Here is a 21,681-nt window from a genome sequence, read left to right as displayed (position 1 = left end):
TTGCACGCTCCCTCCCCCTGGAGCGTCCTTACCTACGTTTGGCCAAGAAAACCCCACCATATCCTTCCATGCCCACTTTTGGGGGTGCCTGGGTGGTTCAGTCGTTAAGCATCTGCCTTCAGTTCGGGTCATGATCCCCGAGTCCCCTGAGTCCTGCTCAGCAGGAACCTGCTCCTCCCTCTCCCACTCCCCCTGCTTGTGTTCCCTCTCTCGCTATGTCTCTCTCTGTCACATAAATAAATAAATATAATCTTAAAAACAAAAACCAAAAACACACCCCTCACTCTGATGACAGTGACTCCCTTACGCCCGCCTGGTTCCTAGCCCGGACGTCCGGATCTGCCCGGCTCACCTCCCCGGCTCTCCCCGACCTCCGGAGTCAGAACCTCCCAGGGTTAGCACAAAGGGCTCCTCCGTCCCACGCCCCGCAGGTGGACGGCTGAGAAGCCACGTGGGGCAGCGAGGGAGACCCCGGCCATGGACCCAGACACTGGATTCGGGGCCGGCTATGCAGCAGACCGGCTGGCTGGCCTCGGGCAGTCTGCTCAGCGTCTCTGGGCCTCCGGAAACAGGTGGTGGTGCCTGCCTCGTGGGGAGGCTGTGAGTTCCAAGTGGGTGAGTGTAGGAAACGCGCCTGGGACTCAAAGCGAGCGCTCAGTAATGTGACTGGCCGTGGCCTCTCCGGCGCGCGTTTCCGGTCGACGTCACACGAGCCCGGAAAGGCCAGTGTCCCCGCTCCCCGTAGACGAAGCCAGCCGGGGTTCGCGCCCAGGTCCGCCAGACCTCAGAGTCCGTGTCTGCTCCAGCAGAGCCACACTGGGCTTTCTTCGGTTTTGCGGCCAGCGGGATGCGTGGAGACAGCCCTCCCTGAGGGGGGCCGCCTGACTCTGGGTGCCGAGTGGCAGAAAGCCGGGTCCGTGTTGGGGCGCGTCTGTATCCCCAACGCCCAGCACGGTGAGCAAATATTGGCTGAAATACGAATCAGGCAAGGAAAGGCGGAGAGAGAGGCGGCCGGCAGGGGTGTTAGAGTCCTCGAGCGGCTCCCGAGGCCGGGGTCCTGCGGCGAGCCGCCCCCCGCGAGCAGCACACAGGTGGGACCCCTCCGCCCGCCTGACCGCCGTGCCCAGGGCAGTGGCGCCCTGCTTTTACAGATAAGAACGTGGAGGAGGAGGATCGTTGTGGCTCCCAATCCACCTGACTTACCTGCATTTTATATAGTTGATATAGTCTGTGTGTATCTCTGACTGGTTTTTATGAAGGTCTCATTGACCTACAGCATCGTGCTCGGACGTGCTCAGCCCAGCAATTCCGTATTTGCATACCATGTGACCTAACACAAGTCTGCTTAACAGCTGTCTCCACACGGCTGCGATTTGGGTTCTTGAGATGAGGACTTTCCAGATGGGCTCTCTGAGCAGCTCGGTCGAAGGCGCCGTTACCAGCCTGAGCCACCATGCTGGGCGTCCCGTCCCCGGGGCTGCTTTATTTTCTAACTGGGACTTTGTTTCCTTTGACTCTCTTTACCCGCCTCACTCACCCCAAAACCCCACCTCCGGAACCACCGATCTGTCCTCTGCGTCTCTGAGCTTGGGAGTTTGGGGTCCGGTTTTGTGCCGATTCCATGGAGAAGCGAGACCATGTGGTCCGGTCTTTCTCTGAGTTGCTTCACTCAGCGTGATGCCCTCAGGGTCTGTCCGTGGGGTCCAAACGGCAGGACTTCCTTCTTTTTAATATCTGAACAATACTCCATTGTGTCCCTCAGGTTTTCCTTACCCAGCCGTCCGTCCGTCCGTGGCCACGTAGGTTGTCTCTGCGCCCGGGCTGTTACCAGCAGAGCCGCAGTGAACATGGGGCCGCTGTCTTGTCTGGGCGATGCCACCGTTTCCTCTGGGTGACGCCCCGAAGTGGAAGTACTGGATCATAGGGTAATCCTCCGCCCCCCAAGGGTTGATTTATTATTTTAGAGAGAGCGCATGAGAGCTCAGGGGAAGGGGCAATGGGAGAGAATCCCAAGCCGACTCCCCACGGAGCGCAGAACCCCATGCGGGGCTCGACCCACGACCCACGAATTCCCTGCCTCCACCTGGACCTGGAACCAGCCCAGGAGCCCCGCCTCCCCGAGCAGAGCCGCTGAGCTTGGGCTGCGGCCGACCAGTGGCGGCAGGTGCTCAGTTGACAGGCAAAGAAAACCTGGAGCCAAGACCACTGGCCGCTGTTGCAGCCCCTGAAGGCCATGGCTCCTGACCTCCAGACCAAGGAACATTTTCACGCACTGGTTTTGCTTTGCCTAGTAAAGCTTCTCAGTTTACGATCTTGCTTTATGGCATTCTGTTCCTCCAAAGCCACCACGTTTCCCGTTTCCCGGCGAGCTCACAGTCCCTGGGAAGCCCAGAGCTTGGCCTGCGGCCCTCCCGGGGAGCTGGAGAGGCAGCGGCAGGCTGGGGGGCAGGGGCAGGGAGGTGATGCTCGTCCAGCAGAGGTGACTCTGCTGCTCTGGGGACGAGCCTGGGCCCAGACAGAGGCCCTCATTTCCAAGTACTTAGTGGTGACTCTTTGCAAGGATGGGAGGAAGAGGAAACCCTCAGAAACCCTCAGATCTGGGGCGGCTCTGGAAGTTCAGAACAAACAGGTTCTAACAACTGAGTTTCTCCCTGGAGGCGGCTCGCCCCGGTAGCTGGTGAGACCCCCCTGCTGGGGGCTGGGCAGCCCCGCGGCTCCCTCTCTAGAAGTCCCCAGTGGCCCGCTTCGGCCCTGCCGTGACTATTAACAAGCCCTCTTCGGCTGAGCCCCGGTGCCCTGCTGGGTCTGGACCAGACAGGTGAGGCCTGACTCCAGAGCAGGCACGGGAGCCAAGCCGGAGCCTGGCCACAGGGAGGAGGCCTCGGTCTCCAGCGGGGCGGGCAACCCCAGCCGAGGTCGCCTGTCTCCACCCTCGTCCTCCACGTCCTGCCCTTCCCACAAATACTCAGAATAAAATCCATCCCTGCCTCTGAGAAATCAGGTTTCATTTTTTGTATGAAATCGGGGTTGGGGGTGGGTGGAGGCCAGTTGCGCCTGGTAAGAGAGAGAGACCAGGTTCTCGTGAGACAGGGCCGACGCACCAGGGCCTCAGCGGCTGGGGCCTGGAGCCGAGGCCTGAATGTGCTGACTCACTCCCGGAGAAAGCCGACCAGCTTCTAGTTTCTCATTTATTTCCACGGACAGACTGTGTCTTCTCTCTAAGGCAAGCTAATGGATTTTATAATTACTTACTTGTGCCTTATTTTCATGTCCCATTCTAGCTTCAAAGTTGGAGTTTGGTGATTAAAATACCTATAACATCGATATTTTGTTTCCAAAGACATTTGAATTTGAAATGAGTAGCGCAGAGCCTCATGTCCCTTCACGCGCCAGCGCACCTGCTGTTGGCTCCGGCCGCCCCTCCCTCCCTCGAGCTCCAGAGACTGGCAGATGGACTGTTAGGGATAAGCTCTTACAAATTAACCCTAGCCCTTTTCCCTAGAAATCAGAGCAGTGGACAGAGAGGGGGCTTGCCGTCGCGCGGAGCAGGGTCTGAGCCCAGCCCCCCTTAGCGGGGTGTGGCATTAGGCGAGTGGTGAACCCTCTGTGCCGTTTGCTCGTCTGCAAAACAGACACAGTAACACCGACGGCACGGGGCCGCTGAGGCCCAAACGTGACGCGTAGACCAGTGTCGGGGGCAGTGGGAACCCAGTGAAAGGCCCATCCCAGACCCACTGAGACAGAAGTGATGGGGACGGGTCAGCACCGTGAGACTGAACCAGTGCCCCGGGGACCGTGATGCCGGCTCACCCACGACCGGCCCTGCTTTAAAGCACACGGCTCCGGTCATGATCCTAGGGTCCCGGGATCCAGTCCCGCATCGGGCTCCCTGCTCAGCGGAGAGCTGCTTCCCCCTCTGCTCCTCCCCCTCTCGGGCTCTCGCTCTCTCTCATTCTCTCTCTTTCAAATAAATAAATAAAATCTTTTTTAAAAATTAAAATAAAAACAAAGCGCACAGCATATGGCAAGTGCCCAGTCGCTGGTCTCCTCCTTCCTCTCCAGTAACAATTCTGTCATGCAACGACGTGTGCGCGACGTGAGCTTCGGACTCCAGCCCGCTCGCTCAGCTTCAGCCCCCACAAACTCTAGCCCGGAGAGTCGCTCCGGAGTGGGTGCCACAGCCCAACGCCATCATGTCGTTCGCCCGGGAGCCGGGGACGAGCGCGCGCCCAGCGGACGACGTGTGGTTTTACAGAGGGTTCCTTCGCGGGAGTGCTGCAGCACTCTGGTCTCAGGGAGAAACAGGGTATTTCCCGACTCCGAGGCAGCCAGGCCCCTGGTGGGGAGGAAGCCTTGGCCAGATGCTGCCATCCTGTGGGCAGAAGCGAGACCGAGCCATGACCGCCCGGCCGTGCACCCAGGGCTGCGGGGCCAGTCCCGTGCGTGGCCCGCGCGGGAGCCCCGAGGGGCAGGTGCTCACCGCCCAGCACCAGAGAAGCGGCTCACGGACAGGACCTACTCCCTAAGGGCGGCAGAGAATTTGCAGAACTACTACTCAAGTTTCGCAAAACAACAAATCACAGATTTTTAAAAATAAACTAAAAAATATTCTAGGCTTCGGTTTCTAATTAATCTCCTACTGGAGCAGAGGCCGTGTGAGAAGCTGCTCTCGCTGGTGTCTGTTCGGGTTCCGCGGGGAGCTTCCATTTTAACACGAAAGACGGTCCTCGGAGCACAGCGGCTCACTTACGCTCTGCACGGGCCTAATTCAGCCCCAGAATCAGAGAAAGGTACTTCTCTACCCGCCAAAACCGTCGCTGGAAACAATGACACAGCGTCAAGAGGATCTGGAGGCACCTTGAACACCCCCGAGGCCAAATCTAGAAAAATCAGTGCATCGAAATAAGTAACAAAGGAGCAAATCACAACCCACCGAAAGACACAGGAAACACGAATCCAGGCTGATGTAAACCGTGCACAAACGGGACGGGCTGAGGAAGGGCCGGCTGCGCCCGCAGCTTCCCGGTTCCGTCCCCAGAAGGCCATTCCGCAGACAGGGAAACGCAGACCCACCCCGCGACCCCGCGGTCCCACTCCCGAGTCAGCGTGCGAGGGGAGCATCAGCACGTCCAAGAGAAGCGCGCGCTCGCGTGGTCGCGGCCGCCTCATCCCCCACAGCCAAGGCGTGGGGCGCCCCAAGCCCCGCGGAGCAGCCGAGCCGAAGGCCGCACACGTGCCCTGCAGCCTGAAAGCCGCCGGACGCACGGGGGACGCCCGGAGCGCACGACGCCGAGTGCAGGGAGGACAGGAGGGCCCCGTGTGGCGCGCCCTCCCTGTCTGTGGGACCTAGACCAGAACCCGTGGGAGCAGAGAGTGCATGGGGGTCGCCAGGGGCGGGCACGGGGAGATGAGATGCTGGTCCGAGGCCACCCAGTCTCGATTCTGCAGGACGAGCCCATCCTGGAGAGTGAAAGCAAATCTCAGGGGCCGCAGTGACTGACACAGCATTACGAACTGGAAATCTCACAGTGGCTCTGGTTTGTTTCTTTTCTTTTTATTCTGCTACAGTTACCGCCATGTCATCCTCGTCCCCGTGCCCAGCACAGCCTCGACCGTTGCGTGTGGCAAGCATTTCACACCCGAACACTGCATCAAGTTAGATCACATCAGGCGGCTGAAATACACACGAATTCTATTTGTCAATTATACTTCAGTAAAGCTGCGGTGGGGTAGGAAGAAAGTTAGAACCACAACAATAATCCAAAATAAAATGAAATGCCTCCCCCACAAAATATTACACGGAGGGAAAAAGCCTGGCAGACAGCCCCCAAGTCGGGCGAGGGGACCATACGTCAGCACAACGGGGCCAGCCGGAGCCCCGTCCCGTGGGACCCCACCTCTGCCGAGCCTAACCCGACAGCAGCGAACCCGCAGGCACACGGCACAGGGCAGCCAGACACCCCGCACCACGCTGAGGTCACCGCAGGCAAGCCAAGTGTGAAGGGAAGTCAGGAGATGGGAGACCTCAGGGCAGGATGTCGCTCTGCAGGTCCTCACAGCCGTGACGCGAGCCCAGTGTCTGTGTCGGCGTCAGCATCCCGGACGGGCGGAGCTCGTCCCCGCGCAGAGGACAGATGCCGGAGTTCCGGGGCTCTTGGGGCATCAGGCTGACGACTTAGTCTCCCGTGCTTTGGGAAGGGGGGAGATGGTACTAGTAATGTTTCCCTAAGTTTGTGGTTTTAAAATTAAAAGGTAAACTCCTTTTTTTAAGAAAGGAATGCCGGTTCGGGGGCCGGATTCCGGGGTTGTAGCCCAGCGTCTTACAGTCGTCACGGGATCCTGGGTCTGACTGAACTCTGGTCTTTGTTTTCATATCTTCCCAAGAGTAGTACGGTAATACCTACTTTGTGGGGTTATTATAAGGATTACAAGAGAACTATATATATCTCTCTCGTATATAACAGAGTAACCAATTCATAACAGGAATCATTCAGTTTATCACCCAGACTGGGATTCCTTTCAGAGTCCTTGATTCCTGAAGTCTCTGATGCTGATTCCTCAGGGAGATCATCAAAATGACCTGTTTTGAGCAACGTTCAGTTGGTTGCTTACGTGAGAAATGGGACCACTACGTGGACAAACCACTTGTTTGGTGCTGCCTCAGCAGGAGGCAGTCGCGGAAGCCCTCTGGGAAGGCTTGGAGGCCTGATTTCTGGAGGGTGACTGGGATGACCGAGACGGTGACGTAACACCTCAGGGTGGTGGACGGAGGGTTTTGAAGGGGCTCAAGCAGTAGAGAGGCATCTGTTGAGCCAGATGAGCGATCGGCTGCTGGGAAAAGGGGCTCTGACCCTGACGACCCGCTGAGCAGTCCAGATTCGGCGAGACGGAGTCTCTAGAAATTCCTCAAACAAACAACAAAGCCATTTGCCCCCTTCATCTTCCTGGGCATGACTTTCTTGGAGTTCAAGTCACGTTAATGCAGTCTTGGTTTTTAATCCTGTTACACTACGTGGGGCCGTAGCTGGTCTCCATTTGCTTGGCCATTACCCAGATGTGGGACAACAGGCATAAACCAGGATATGTGGTAACCCTACCTACCACGAGACAGATACCAAATCCACATAGCAGAGGGGTAATTATCCGCATTTGGCAGATGGAGGGAAGCTTCCGGGAGGGGATCAGAGCCGACGTCGGTTGTGAACAGTCAGCAGGAGCTCACCAGATGACAGAGTGAAGGGGCGACAGGAAGAAGTGAACCCAGTACAAAGAGCCCGCGCCTCCTGGGGAGCTAGACAGCTCTGCGGGGTTTGGAGCAAAACGGGGAGGATCCTGGCCGCCTCACTGGGCAATCCGGGCTCTTTCCCAACGATGATCGTGAACCACTGGAGAGTAGTAAGCAGGACGCGTGTCTACACAAGGACTTGGGCAAAGAGCTGCATCGCGGGAAGACAGATTGCCAAGAAGCAACAGGGAAGAGGTGTTTCGTTTGGGACGGAAATGGGAGCCGGAACTAAGTTCAGGGAGAGCGGATGGAAGGGAAGTTAGCAGTGAGGGGCCGCCCCGCCGAGGGGCCGCAGGGGTCTAAGGAGAGGAAGGAGAGGATTTTGTTGGATTTGCAACGGATGTGCTAGGAGTTGCCCTATCCGTGAACATGGTTCATCCTTTTTTAAGAAATTATTTGATAACATGGTACCATTTTCTTCATAGAGAGCCTACATGTCTTTTGTCTATTCCTACATGTAACGTGTTGCTTGGCTATTATACACGGTATCTTAAAGCCCCAATTCCCTTTCCCGAGCGGATGGGATGAAGGTGGCTATTAACACAACAGCCCGTTTTATCACTGGGCCAAAGACCCAGCCACTCCGGGACGCCAGTGTTTAAAGAGATGCACACAACCCGCGATGGCAGCCAAGGGGCCGAAGAAGAAATGGAGGTTCCCGGCTTCTTTCCTCGGAGACAGCAGGGCCACACGCAACCCCCACGTGCGCTGGTGTCACCAGCTGCTTGGGAGCCCCGGCCAAACCTGCGAGGCAGTGAGGGGACTGCGGCGCCCCAAAAGGAGCCGTTAGGGCCTGAAAGGCTTCTCTCTGGGAGGCAGTCTGCTTGTCAACTACTTACCGGTAGCAGTGGGCGAGGAGGGAAGCTGTGGCTCGCCCCGGGGTCCAAACCCATGCGGGAAGCACATTACCCTTGGAGGCCCGAAACTGCGCATGTTCACATCCCAGGGCCTGGGTTTTTTGTTTTGTTTTTTTTTTTTTAAAGATTTATTTATTTATTTGACAGAGCGAGATCACAAAGAGGCAGAGAGGCAGACAGAGAGAGAGAGAGGAGGAAGCAGGCTCCCCGCTGAGCAGAGAGCCCGATGCGGGGCTCGATCCCAGGACCCTGGGATCATGACCTGAGCCGAAGGCAGCGGCCTAACCCACGGAGCCCCCCAGGCGCCCCATCAGGGCCTGGGCTTTGTGAATGTTGTTGTCGGCGCTGGTGGGGGTGGTGACCCAGGAACTAAGTAAGGAAGTCACTACCGAGTTTGCCGGAAGTGGTTAAGTCCTAGACAAGCGGAGCTTTGGCAACGAGGTGCGCAAGTGACCACGAAGGACGATCTCAGAAGCAGCTCGGGTGCTATGTGGTGAGGAACGACGCGTTCACGTAGCACGCTTTCACTCCCAAAGTCCTTTCCTAGCTGTTCCATCACGCGAGCCTCCCAACAACTCTCTGAAGTGAGCAAGAAGGGTATTGTCGCCCTGGTTCTAGAGGTGCGGACACTGAGACCCTGGCGATTTCAGGACACGGCCAGGGCGGGTCCTAGAGGAGCACCCAGCAGAGGCGGTCAGAGGCTCTGAGGCCCCGGACGCAGGGTCCTTTCCCCGTGCCTGTCACACAGAAATCTCTCCTCAGCTGAGCAGTGACTGAGCAGACTGAAAAGTGAACAGGAAGACTGCTGGGGTGGAAAATGATACACCGAAGACAGATCGAAGTACGATTGTTACGCTAACCCAAGGGAGCGTTTTAACCCCATTCCTGAGAGTCGTAGGGGAGCTTACGGTAAGACACTCCGGACAGCTGACCCAGCCTGAGGGACATGAGTGCAAGTGTTTCCTCCCCTGCCCTGCTGGGCGACAGCCTGCCCTGAGCAGGGACCTCTGCTCCCCCGCAAAGCCACTTATACCTGCCCAGCTTGGGGGTGATGCTTTCTAAGCCAATGGAGCCGTCAACAGGCCACACTTCCACTGGGTGGCATCATACATTCTTGGGCTGGGAAGACAGTGATATAAAGTAGAGTTTGCTTTCGTTAAATACGGCCTCAGACGTAGACGGGCTCTTGCCGTGGTAAGGACACTACTCCCGACAGAACACGGTTCTTCCTGGAACAAAATGGACTGGAGAAATTTGGTGCCAACAGCCGAATTAGCTTCAAGCTTCATCCAAAAATACTTAAGACTCTCTAAGGAAAGTTGTGTTTTTTAACCATTGGGACATTACAAGAAATTGGATACAAAGACCACACTGAGAACTGGCTTAATCCTCCCTGGCTGAAGACAGGCGAGTGGGCGGGGACCCTGAGTGACACAGGGACCGCTGGCATTAAGGGAGTTCCCCTCAGGTCCTCGAAGCTGATAGCTAGCGTTTCTTCTCCTGTTTTGCATTTTTATTTTTTCTGAAAGTGGGTTTTTTATTTTTTTAACATAAGAGAATATCCTGCTTATAGATCAGTGTCCTCCTTACGAATTTCTCCCCTAGTAACTTGGAGTGGGAGTGACCCTAACTGCAGGCCTAGGGCTTACATTTTAAGACATTTGTTGTACTTTAAAAAGAAAAAAATGTGAGGGGATATGTTTGGTTGGCCGACTGGTTAGACATTGGAGGCAGGTTTTAGTTTTTGAGACGAGTGACTAACTTGTTCTGGAACCGTAACCTGTTCGCGGAGATGCCTCACAGTCCATACAGAGCACGCTCACCTCAACCTCGAAACGTTTTCACTATGTGTCTTGTTTGCCTTTAAAGGACCTTCTAGAAACTGTTTCAAAGAAAGCTTTATCTCAAGGTCAGTATTTCCTCCACTCCCAGTTTTGCTTTCTTTCTGTCACATTCAATGAAGACCAGTGGAACGCGGGTCCCAGGCCACTTCTCCCTTGCTTGCCCCAGAGAAGGCCCCGGGCCTCCCAGGGCAGGGCTCACCGTCATCCCTCCCTCCTTGGCTCGCTCCCCCGGGGACGAGCTGGCCTCTGGACAGGCTGAGCTCACAACCAGCCTCCATCACAGCGGCAGCAGGGGGAAGCCTCCCAAGCCCCTCACAAGGTGGGGAAGACGCCGGCGGCTGCGTGGGGGAGCCAGGCCCACCCTGGGGCGGGCAGCAGCCCTGGCGGACCTTGGATGCCTCCCGGAAAGGGGGCTCTGCTGGCCCCAAGGCACGGGGACCCGCCACAGCAGACATTTGATTCCCTGCTTCTAAAGCATTTCTCTGGGTGGTCGGAGAAGTAAATTAAGTTTTTGTTTTCCTGTACATGTCAGACTCTCAGGGAAGACCACGTGTTGTACAAGGAGACAGCGACAGCTTCTGCGTCCGAGGCAAGAGCTGCACGGGAAGGAGACGGAGGCGAGGGGTAGGACGACAGCCGGGTGGCGCCGCCGAGGGAGGCGGTGAGAAGCGAGGGTACCGTTACCCCGGAGGGCAGGCGGGAGCAGGCGGACGGGGACAGCGACAGGAGGGGTCGCACTGGGGCAGGAACCTTCCGAAGTCAGCGGAACCTCACGGAGAGCTCTGGACCCGCGGACGCTCTGTCTGCAGTAGGTAATGACGCGGGAGTGCGCCGGCCCCGCTCGGGGGTGAAGGGAGGGCAGAGCGGCTCCCCCGCGAGCTGGGCGGGACACAGCACAAGGGAAAGGGCCAGATTTGGACAGATCTGACCTCATTGTAATTAAAAACACGCCAACAATGCCTGACAGCACAGGCCGGGTTGCAAGGTGAGAGACAGACCGGAGAAAAGGTTTGTGTGCAGGAGGTAGATGGGTGCGCACCAGACCCCCACCTCGGCCGCTCACGGCACCGGGACCGCTGGGGGGACCGGCAGGGGCCGAGATGAAACCCTGATGGAGAGTCCGTGGCCGAAACGGCAAGACCGTCAGAGCGCCCTCTTCCCCCAGGGCTGCCTCTCGCGCCCCAGCGGGGGCCTTGGGCTTTGGCCCCTGGTCTAGGGTCACCAGATCCAGCAGAGGCGAGGGCGCCCGTTAGGAGGTTGGACGGATACAGGGAGAGCTTCTGTTCTGACCAGGAAGACGCCTCGGCCCTCCCGCCCTGCTCGACTTCCAGAAAGCAACCAGGGTTGTGCCTCCAGGCAGGAAACTGGAAGATTCTTCACTGGGGGAATCTGAACAGGCTTGAGAGACGGGGAACGAATCCGAAGATGCCGACACCACGGGTTCTCCAGATCCCCCTCTGAGGCGCTCAGTCTCAGGTGCACATTAGATCTCTAGGGACCTTTTGGAAATTCACAGCTCTGTCCCCTTTTTGGTGCTGGTTTTCTGTGCCTTGCTCCTTTGGGCTTGACATGGGACCAAGGCTTTTCTGTATGTTATCAGTTATTTGAAAGGACCAGCTCGCACCCGCACGGAGTCGGCGGTGAACCCGGGCTCCGTCTCGTGGAGCTTGCACGGTCGCACTCCTTCTACGCGGTCGTTGGTTCCCTTTCTAACCTCCCAAGACGGACACTGGCATCGCGATCCCCAGCCCTCCTCGTTTCCTACTTTGTATATTGTGCTAATATACGTGGTTCATATTCTGTACTTTCACTGACACGTGATCAATTTTTAAGGTCACAAATTTTCCCTCAAGCAGAGCTTTTCCTGCCTCCTACAAGCTTAGGTATTTTCCACATAGTTAGTTCGCCATATGCGATCCTCTCCGCTGTGACCGGCTCACTCCGCCACAGGTTCACACGTGTCGGTCGACTTCTGAACATCTGGGGTATCTTAGTTCGTTGTTTGTTGCTGATTACTAAACTAATTCTTCTGCGGCCAGAGGATATTCTTGGTTGGATCTCAATCACTCAACAGTGGCTGAGTTGCTTTATGGTCTGACATATAGCCAACTTTGGCGAATGTTCTGGAATGTTCTAACACTTGAAACACTTACCTGCTGTGCCTTGTCTCAGTCCTCCGGTGAATGAGAGGCATGCTGGAGTCTCCCACCTCGATGAACCACTTCTTTCTCCCTTTACTATCACTGTTTCTGTCTTCTATATTCTGATGCTTTGTTCTTAGGTATTTACTAATTTTATACTGTTATATCTTCTTAATGAACTGACCTCATTATCACTATGAAATATTCCTCTTCAGGGGTGCCTGGGGGGCTCAGTCGGTGAAGCATCTTTCTTTGGCTCAGGTCGTAACCTTACGGTCCTGGGATCCAGCAGGGAGCCTGCTTCTCCCTCTGCCTCCTGCTCCCCCTGCTTCTGCCCGCTCTCTAGCTCTGTAGAATAAATAAACAAATAAAATCTTCCAAAAAAAAAAAAAAAGGAATACTCCTCTTCCTTTTCTTCTATCTTGCTCTTGACATTAAAATCTCCTTTATGCAATATTAGTGTTACTATATTTATTTCATATACGCTAATCCACAGTTAAACCCATTTATTACTAGTATCCTTCATGGCACTGTTCAGTTGTAGAGTTTCCATTTGGTTCTTTTTTACAGTCTCCTGTTCTCTCCTGAAATTGTCCATCTTATCATTTAATTTCCGGAACACGAGAATTAGTTATCGTAAGTCTGCGTGTGTTGACTCTAGGACCCGCCTCTTCTGCGGGGCTCTCTCTTTACCCAGCTTCTCTCCAAGGTTTGGGTAAGGTGCCACTGTTCTCTAGGTCAGTTTTTCATTAAGTGCTGGACCCCATGGGCAAAAAAGGTTAGAGATCATTTGAAGCATTGGACTGTGTTCACCCAGAGAAGATATACGGTTGTTTACAGAAGGGGTTAAGGTAGGGACAAACCACCTGAATAAGCCGAAGATTGAGGGCCGCCTGGGTGGCTCAGTCGGTCAAGCGTCTGCCTTCGGCTCAGGTCAGATCCCAGGGTCCTAGGATTGAGCCCCGCATGGGGCTCCCTGCTCAGTGGGGACCTGCTTCTCCCTCTGCCGCTCTCCCTGCTCATGTGCCCTCTCTTGCTAACTCTCTGTCAAATAAATAAATAAATATCTTTAAAGATAAAATAAACCTAAGATTGGGAGACTCAAGCTGGATTTGTCTTTGTGAGGGGAGGCTATTTTGGTTCACTGTTCCTCCTGGGGTCCAACAGGAACCCTGGGATGCTTACCAGGACCCCTTCTCACGGATGAGCCCTGAACTCCAGGTATCACCTCTGCTGTGAAACTTCCAGAAGCTCTTCTCATCTTCTCAGCTTCAACGCTGGAATTGGCAGAGAGCTCACGTGAGGCTGAGCGTTGGTCTCCCTCCACGGGACTCCCTTTCCTGCAGCATCTTAGCCACACGGGCTCTGCTGTCTTGGTAGTTTTCCATGCTTTCAGACAGACCTTGTAGAAATCCTTTACCCACCCTTTTAATTGTGCTTGACCTGATACACTCTGGTTTGAAATAGGTTTGCTGGATTTTTATCTACTCTCATCTACTTCAGTGAGTCTGAGAAAGGAAGCCCTTAAGGGCACCCAGAGGTATTTCTCGAACTTTCTCTCAAATGAAAAATTCTGCCAGTAATACCTCTGAGAACCCTCAGAAAATAAGAGAACACTCTGATCCGGCTCTCTCAGATGTCTTAACATATTTAGTAACGTTCCTGGAGGGCTGCTGAGAAAGGCCGTTTCAAAGGCTTTTCTTTGCCTTCATTTGGTCTCTCCCAAACGACCACAGCGAGAATGTCCGCGCCCATGCACACTCCTGCAGCCGGCAGCCAGCTTTCCCTACGCCTACCGACTCCCAACGCTAGGGGTTTCAACTCATGTTTATCCAACCTCAGATGACAGAAAAGAGTCACAGAAGTAAAACCACATTTACAGGAGCGCACATGAAGGGAATCCTCATTCGGCAAGAAACCACTATTTCCGCATCTCTCTCTCTTTTTTATTTATTTGGCAGAGAGAGAGAGAGAGAAAGAGAGATCACAAGCAGGCAGAGAGGCAGGCAGACAGAGAGGAGGAAGCAGGCTCCCCGCCGAGCAGAGAGCCCGATGCGGGGCTCGATCCCAGGACCCTGAGATCATGACCTGAGCCGAAGGCAGAGGCTTAACCCACTGAGCCACCCAGGCGCCCCTATTACTGCATCTCTTAAGGGGTTGGTGGTTTTCCCCGTAACTGTGTCTCCGAAACGCTGCTCCGTCTTTTGAGAATAGTCTCCCTCTTCAGCTTTCTTCATGACTCCAGCTCAGCCTCTTGGCCTCCCCATTCTCCAGAACCCATAACCTGGGCTGCAGCCACGGGTGTCCGGCTGGGACCATGCCGGCACAGACTCCAACCGTACTCATGCGGAGGCTCACCCGACCTCCTCCTCCTGCCAGCACCTTTCCTGTCTCCCGTCCCGTGCCACCCCACTGATGCGGAGTCATCAGATGCCAACGGACACACGTGTACATGGACACACAGACAACACAGGAGGGCGGGGCAGCTGACCCTCACGACAGAAGGAAAACAGGAGTCTGCAGCAAGGTTCCTCCGCTCCTTACCCAAGAGAGTTTACTGAGCGATTGAAGGTGTCTTTAAATACTCCCCAGGCAGACTTTCCTGAGACAGACTTCACATGGCTGCTTGGAGGCTGGTCCCACGAGGCTGAGTCACCCCCGTGGCACTAAGTGGGGTGGTCTGCGAGCGCACCTCACCGGCTCGACTTCCTTCCCTGTTCGAGAACCCAAACGGACGTCTGAGGATGACAGATTTGTGGTGTTGAAAACAAAAGACAGAAACGAACAATCGGACCACTGTCCTGTACTCGTCAGAAGGCGAGCACCGGCCCGAGAGCTTCAGCCCTGCGTCTGGAGACTTTAGACCTTGTTCAACTAAGATACACGGTAACTTTCAAGGATAGCCCCCAAAAAGACACGGCATGACTCCAGATCTTAAGAAAGAAAAACACAGAATAGGAAAAAAGTTTCAAAAAGAACTCAGGGGCGCCTGGGGTCTCAGTCGGTTAAGCACCGTGCTCTTGATTTCCGCTCTGGTCGTGACCTCAGCGTTGTGAGACTGAGTCCCACGTCAGGCTCTACGCCCAGCGAGGAACATACTTGAGCTTCTCTCCCTCTGCTCCCCACTCCATGCTCTCTCTAAGATAAATAAAGTTTGAAAAAAGAATTCAGTTAATCCAAAAATACTAATGCAAGAAAGAAAAAAAGCCAAAAACAAAATACATGGCACAAATAGAAATAAAAAAGGAAAATAGAATCAAAGACTAAATACATCAAGAATTACAATAAATATATGTGAACCAAAAGTTGAAAGTTACAAAACATAGAGTGTCAGGTAAGATTTTTCAAAAATCTGGCAATCTACGTAGGTACATCTAAAGCAAAAGAACTTAGAAAGGTTGAAAATAACAGCACCAAAATGGTATTCAAAGCAAATTTTCACTAGAAGAAAGTTGGTTTGGCAATATTAAGATGAGACAGTATAAGACTTAAGATAAAGAGCATTAAAGAATTTGAAAGAGTGGGGCGCCTGAGTGGCTCAGTGGGTTAAGCCGCTGCCTTCGGCTCAGGTCATGATCTCAGAGTCCTGGGATCGAGCCCCGCATAAGGCCCTCTGCTCAGCAGGGAGCCTGCTTCCTCCTCTCTCTGCCTGCCTCTCTGCCTACTTGTGATTTCTCTCTGTCAAATAAATAAATAAAATCTTTAAAAAAAAATAAAAAAAAAAAGAATTTGAAAGAGATAACTGTGTAATGACATAAGATTTAATTATCCCCAAATTATAATAACACAATTCTAAATATATAGGCACCTTATGAAATATGTTTAAAATATAGAGTATAAATTGATAAAACTACAAGCAGAAACTGACAAATCTACCACCTTTATCTATGGCTAGTGAGCCAAGCAGACTAAACTCAACAAATTTCAAAGAAGAGTATTACAAAAACTACATTCTGACCACAATGCAAGTAAATAGAAGTTAATTTAAAATTCCTATAGATTGGGGTGCCTGGGTGGCTGTTTGTCAAGCATCTGCCTTCAGCTCAGGTCATGATCCTAAGAGCCTGGGATGAGCCCCAGGTCAGGCTCCCTGCTCAGCAGGGAGTCTGCTTCTCCCTCTGCTTCTGCCCACCCCCCCATTTGCACACGAGTGCTCTCTCTCTTTCAAATAAATAAAATCTTTAAAAATAAGAAAAAATAAAATTTCCATAAATTTTGAAATTAAACATGCTTTTTAAATAATTCATGAGTTAAAGAAGAAACCATAATAAAAACTTACATTTTATGATTTAATGATAATGAAAACAGTATCTGTCAAAACTTGTGGGATGGGTGCCTGGTGGGCTCAGGCGGCAGAGCCCATGGTCATCAGTTCAAGCCCTATGCCGGGCACAGATCATATTTAAACAAAGAAACAAAAACAAGAAAATGAAAAAACCACAAGGGATATGAAAAGTAGTGCTCCAAGGGAATCTTATTGCCTTAAATGCTTTTTATATAAGGGGAAAAGGCTAAAAATTAATCAACTAAGCACAAAAACTAAGCAGAAAACAAACAATAAACTCAAAGAAAGTGGAAGGAAGAGATAATTGTAAGGACAGAAACAGAAATAGAAAATGAAATAGAAAACCAAGATACAATAGAGAAAATCAACAAAGCCAAAAGTTGGTTCTGTGGAAAGGCCAATAAAAATAACCTCCACAATGATTTATCTAAGAAAAGAAATAACAGAAGATATAGATAAATAATTCCTCAGTCCGTTTTCACTATAATGCGCTGTGGCAACTGACAAAATCCCAAATCTCATTTATTTTTTGCTACTGCATATTTCAACTACAGACCTATTGTCAGACTTTCCTCCACACGTCCTCTCCGTCCTGGGACCCCCAGGCACAGACATGCCATCTTTGTGGGAAAGAGAAAGATCAAGAGGGCCAGGGCAAACACACAGGATATGTTTTCAGGTTCCTGCTCGGATAGATGCCGTCTGGACTCCAGTGACTGCCAGCTGGGCGGGTACACAAGGGGCCCCTCCCACGACCGTAGGTGGGGATGTCTGGTCCTCTTCCAAGAAGGGGAGCCGGTATTGAGGGAACAGTAACACCGTCTACTCCAAGCAATATTGTAAGTGAAAGAGAAGAAATTAACTGCAAACACAGGAGAGACCGAGAAGAGAGCACTCCAACAATGACATGCCAATAAACGTTAAACTTAGACGAAATGGGAAAATTCCTAGAAACATACTACTTAAACCACTTCAAGGAGAAATAAGGTATCTAAGCACTCACAGAAGTATTAACAGAATTACAGCAGGTTGTGAGATCGGCCCCCGGGGCAGCTCTTGTGCTGGAGCTCCAGTCTGGGCTGAGTTTACTTTAACAATAAAAATAAATAAATGTCTTCCCACGAAGATAACGCCCATCCCTTATGGTTTTATACGTGAATTCTACCGAAAGTTGAAGGGAGAGAGCATTCCAATCTTGCTCACATTCTTCCGGAGGACATATAAATAGCACACTCCTTGTATCATTCCTTGAGCCTTAAAACACAGGTGAAGGCAAAATGAGAAAGCGAAATCACAAGCCCATGTTGTTCATTAATACAAATGCAAAAATCCTACACAGCATATAAGCTGAGCACAAAGGCATGTAAGATTGGTCATACCTTACGGTCGAGTAGTTTATCCTAAGAATGCAAGGACAGGGTGCCCCGGTGGCTCAGTCGGTTAAGCATCTGCCTTTGGCTCAGGTCATGGTCCTAGGAGTCCTGGGATCAAGCTGAGTGTCAGGCTCCCTGCTCCGCAGAGAGCCTGATTCTCCCTCTCCCTCCCCCCGCTCCTGCTTGCTCTCTCGTGCTCTCTCAAATACATAAAATCTTAAAAAAAAAAAAAAAGAATGCAAGGATAATTTAATAGTAGGAAGTCTATAAATGGCATTTACCATATTAATATATTAAAGGGTGAGAAAAATATGATCATCTCAATAGCCAAAGGAAAACTCTGATTAAATTCAATGTCCATTCAAAATAAAGAATTAAAAAAAAATAAAGAATTTTCAGTAAACTATAAAAAAAAGAAGACCCTTCTTTCACAAAGGGGATTTACAAAAAGCCTCTAAAAATACTGCTCTAAATTTATGTACCCAAAAAACCTAAAAAATAATTCTAAATTTCCTTTTCAAAATCAGGATCAAATGAAGTGCCCAAGTCAAGAACGTCAAGAAGACATCACCATCTCTACTGACGTTACACTAGAGGTCCTAACCAGTGTTATACTTTAAGGAAAATAAAAAGCAAAATGACTGGAACTGACATTATTTTCATACAATAATTGTTTATACAGAATCAACAAATCAACAAATTATTAGAAAAAACAAATTACTAAAACCAATGGCAAACTGTTCTATCCAGCCACAATTTACAAAACTCCTACTTATTTCTACTTTATCTATAAACTATTACAAAGGGTCAATTTAAAGGATATCACTTACAATGGCAAAAAAAAAACTATGAAGTATCTAGGAATAAACCCAACACAAAATGTGTAAGATCTGGAAACAGAAAACAATAAACCTGCACTTGGAAGACATTCATGGAGACCCAATAAAAAGATAGCTATCCCTTGTTTATGAATTTGAAGACTGAGAATCATAGAGACATGAATTCTACCCAAACTGATATGTATATTCAATGCCACGTCAATTAAATCCCAACAGGCCCAGTGCATATGTCTGTGTGACTTGACAAGCTTGCTCTAAAATATGTATGGAAAAACACAGAACCAACAATAGCCCATTTATAAAATGAAGAAGAAACTTAAAGAAGTTTCGCCCTACTAAATAATCAAGACCTTTTCTACAGCTATGGTAACTGAACAGTGTGGTGTGGACACTAAGTAAGCTATCTTACTTGTCCAGAGAACAGACTAAGCAGTTTAGAAATACAGCCGTCCATGGGGCACTAGGTGGCTCGGTGGGTTAAAACCTCTGCCTTTGGCTCAGGTCATGAACCCAGGGTCATGGGCTCGAGTCCCACGTCAGGCTCTCTGCTCAGCAGGGAGCCTGCTTCCTCCTCTCTCTCTGCCTACCTGTGATCTCTGTCAAATAAATAAATAAAAATCTTTAAAAAAAAAAAAAAAGAAAGAAATACAGCCGTCCATGAATGGAATGTTACTATATCACCGAGCTGACATGACAATTAGTTGGGAAAAGTGGGGTAGTGAAACAAAATAAACCTGGGTTGGGGGGGGAGACATTTGTGTGTAGAAAGTAAAACCATCAATTAAATTCCAGAGAGCATAAGAATTCAAATGTCCAAAGCAAAACTAAATATTTTTAGAAGAGTAAGTTAATATATATTAGGATGGGGGAAAAAACCCAGAATATTTATAAACTCAAAATTAACGACATGAATTTATCAAGACAGGAGGTGAAAAAACAAGGCACATATGAAAGAAACTTGCAACACATCTAACTAACCAAGTGTAGTATTCAGTACAATCCAGTTTAAAAAAAAAAAAAGGACCAAAAGACATGAACTGGGTATCATACAAGTGAGCCAAGGATGGCCTCTGCATATTGGCCCCCAGGTTACTCGTCTCTGTGCAGCACATTGGGGCCCGTAAGTTCAATGCCTGCCAGTAAGTACCAAGCGCAAATTTTTACACACCCGGTTGTTTTAAACACGGCCCCAACCAGCAGACTTTTAGCCACCTGTGGCCACTGGTCTGTCCTGCACACTTCTCGAAACTGCGACCAGCACCTGCTGGTCACGGGGTAAACCCCGTGGTTATGAGGCCGCCACACTGAGGCTGCCCTTGGGAGCTTTCTGACCCAGAGACTTCCTGCTGAGCTGTGGCCCAAGGTCACCTAACCATCTGGGGACTTCCTCGCCCTCCTCCTCCTCTGGATGCTCCAGCTCTGGGAGCGACGTCCCACGACAAATCTGTCAAGGCCACCCAGGGAAAGCCCGCATGTGTTACTGCCATCTCGGGGCACATCTTCTTCCTTCACGCGCCCTGAAAGCCCCGCAGCCCCGACAGTGTCACTTCGGCGAAGGAAGATGCAGATGCCCAGAGAATGCACCCGATGCGTCACCTCGGGGACGGCCTATCAGGCTGGGTGAGACACCATCTAACGCCCATCTCGCTGCCCCAAAACGAGAAGTCTGGAGCAGCCGGGAAGACACGGACGTGGCAGAAGCGCAAGCCGGCACCGCCCCTCGGAATAAAGGAGTGACACGGCCAAGGCCCACCCGTCGCACCGCCGGGCATCACGCCCCGGGGCAGTGGTTGTGCAGGAGCACCGAGAGGCCCTGTTCCAACAGCAGCACCGTCGGAGACCGCGCAGACGTCCAGCCGCTGGCGAGCGGGTGAGAGACAAGAAAGAAATGCAAGGAACCACCTCGGGCGTGCGCGTCTGCGCCCCCAGGGTCCCCGTGCTGAAGCCCAGCGACGTAGCAGCAGGAGGTGCTCGCGCTCACGAGCGGGGCTGGGTCCCGGGAAGGCGGCCCCGGCGAGGCCCCGGACGGTGGAGCCCCGGACTCCGGCCGTCGCTCAAGTGGGGACGGCAGGCCCTCGGGACGAGCCCCGCGGGGACTCTGCGGCGGGGACTCCGCGTGGGGCCGGCCTCCCCGTCTCTGCCGGCCGCGCCGCGAGGCCGATCAGTGACCAACGAGCACACGGAGCGCCGAGAGCAACGAGCCCGCTGTCCCCGCGGCGGGCACTTGCGGAGGCGGCCGGAGCGGAGCCGGACAGCCGCCTGCGAACGTCGGGGCGCGGACAGCAGCGAGCAGCCGCCCCGCCGCCCGGCCGCGGAAGCGGGGAAAGCGGAAGCGACGAGAGCGTTGCGCGAACCCGCGGCCGCGTCCCCTGCTCGGAGCCCGGCGGGGCTCGGCGCGTGCGGTCGGACGGGGAGGCCCGGCGGACGGGGGGTGTCCACCGACGCCTCCTTCTGGGGCAGCCGGGAGCGCGGGGCGCAGCTCAGGCGCGGAGAGCGCGGCGGGCCGTCCCCGCCCGAGCCCCCGGCGCCCCGCGCTACGGCGGAACGAGCCGTCCGAGCGCCACGGCCCGGGGACGAGGCCCCTGCGCCGCGGCTCTCCGGAGCCCACGGGCCTCTCGGCGCGCCAGGCCCCGGCCCGAGCGTGTCAGGAGCGACCGCGGACTCCCCGGCCGCCTCCTCAGCCCAGCACCCGAGCCCCGGCGAGCCCCGACGGCAGCTGCAGCGACGGCCGCGCCGCCGCCAGGCGGACAAAAGAGGCGGCGGTCACGTGGGGCCGCCCACGCCCGGCGCGCCGTGACGTCAGCACCCGGCGACCCGGCCATTGATTCCCGGCGGCGGCGGCGGCGGCGGCGGCGGCGGCGGCGGCTACGTGGTGGGGCGGGCGGGGAGGGTCCGCGGCCGTGGCAGCCTCTGGGGTCGCGCCGTGGCCCGGAGGATCAGCGCAGCCGGTAAGGAGGTAGTTTTCTTCTCCGCACCCGCTTCCCCACCCGAGCCGCTGAGGGAGAGGGGCGCCCGGGGGGTGCGCGCCGGGGGAGGGGGGTGCGTGCGCGTGCGTGT

At 53.2% G+C, this 21,681-nt stretch overlaps 1 protein-coding gene across 1 annotated transcript in view; it reads left to right on the top strand.

Moving 5' to 3' along the window:
* The first annotated feature begins 21,509 nt into the window (after nucleotides 1-21,509).
* ADAR (adenosine deaminase RNA specific) overlaps nucleotides 21,510-21,681 on the top strand; it is a 36,684-nt gene continuing 36,512 nt past the window's right edge. Inside the window, exon 1 of the mRNA XM_044266457.1 lies at nucleotides 21,510-21,572. The gene's annotated coding sequence lies outside the window, so the exon portion shown is untranslated. The remainder of the gene's footprint in view (nucleotides 21,573-21,681) is intronic.

Source organism: Neovison vison, chromosome 10 (assembly GCF_020171115.1).
Source record: "Neovison vison isolate M4711 chromosome 10, ASM_NN_V1, whole genome shotgun sequence".
NCBI lineage: Eukaryota > Metazoa > Chordata > Mammalia > Carnivora > Mustelidae > Neogale > Neogale vison.
Note: the sequence above shows the minus strand (reverse complement) of the source record. Positions and strands in the feature narration are given on the sequence as shown.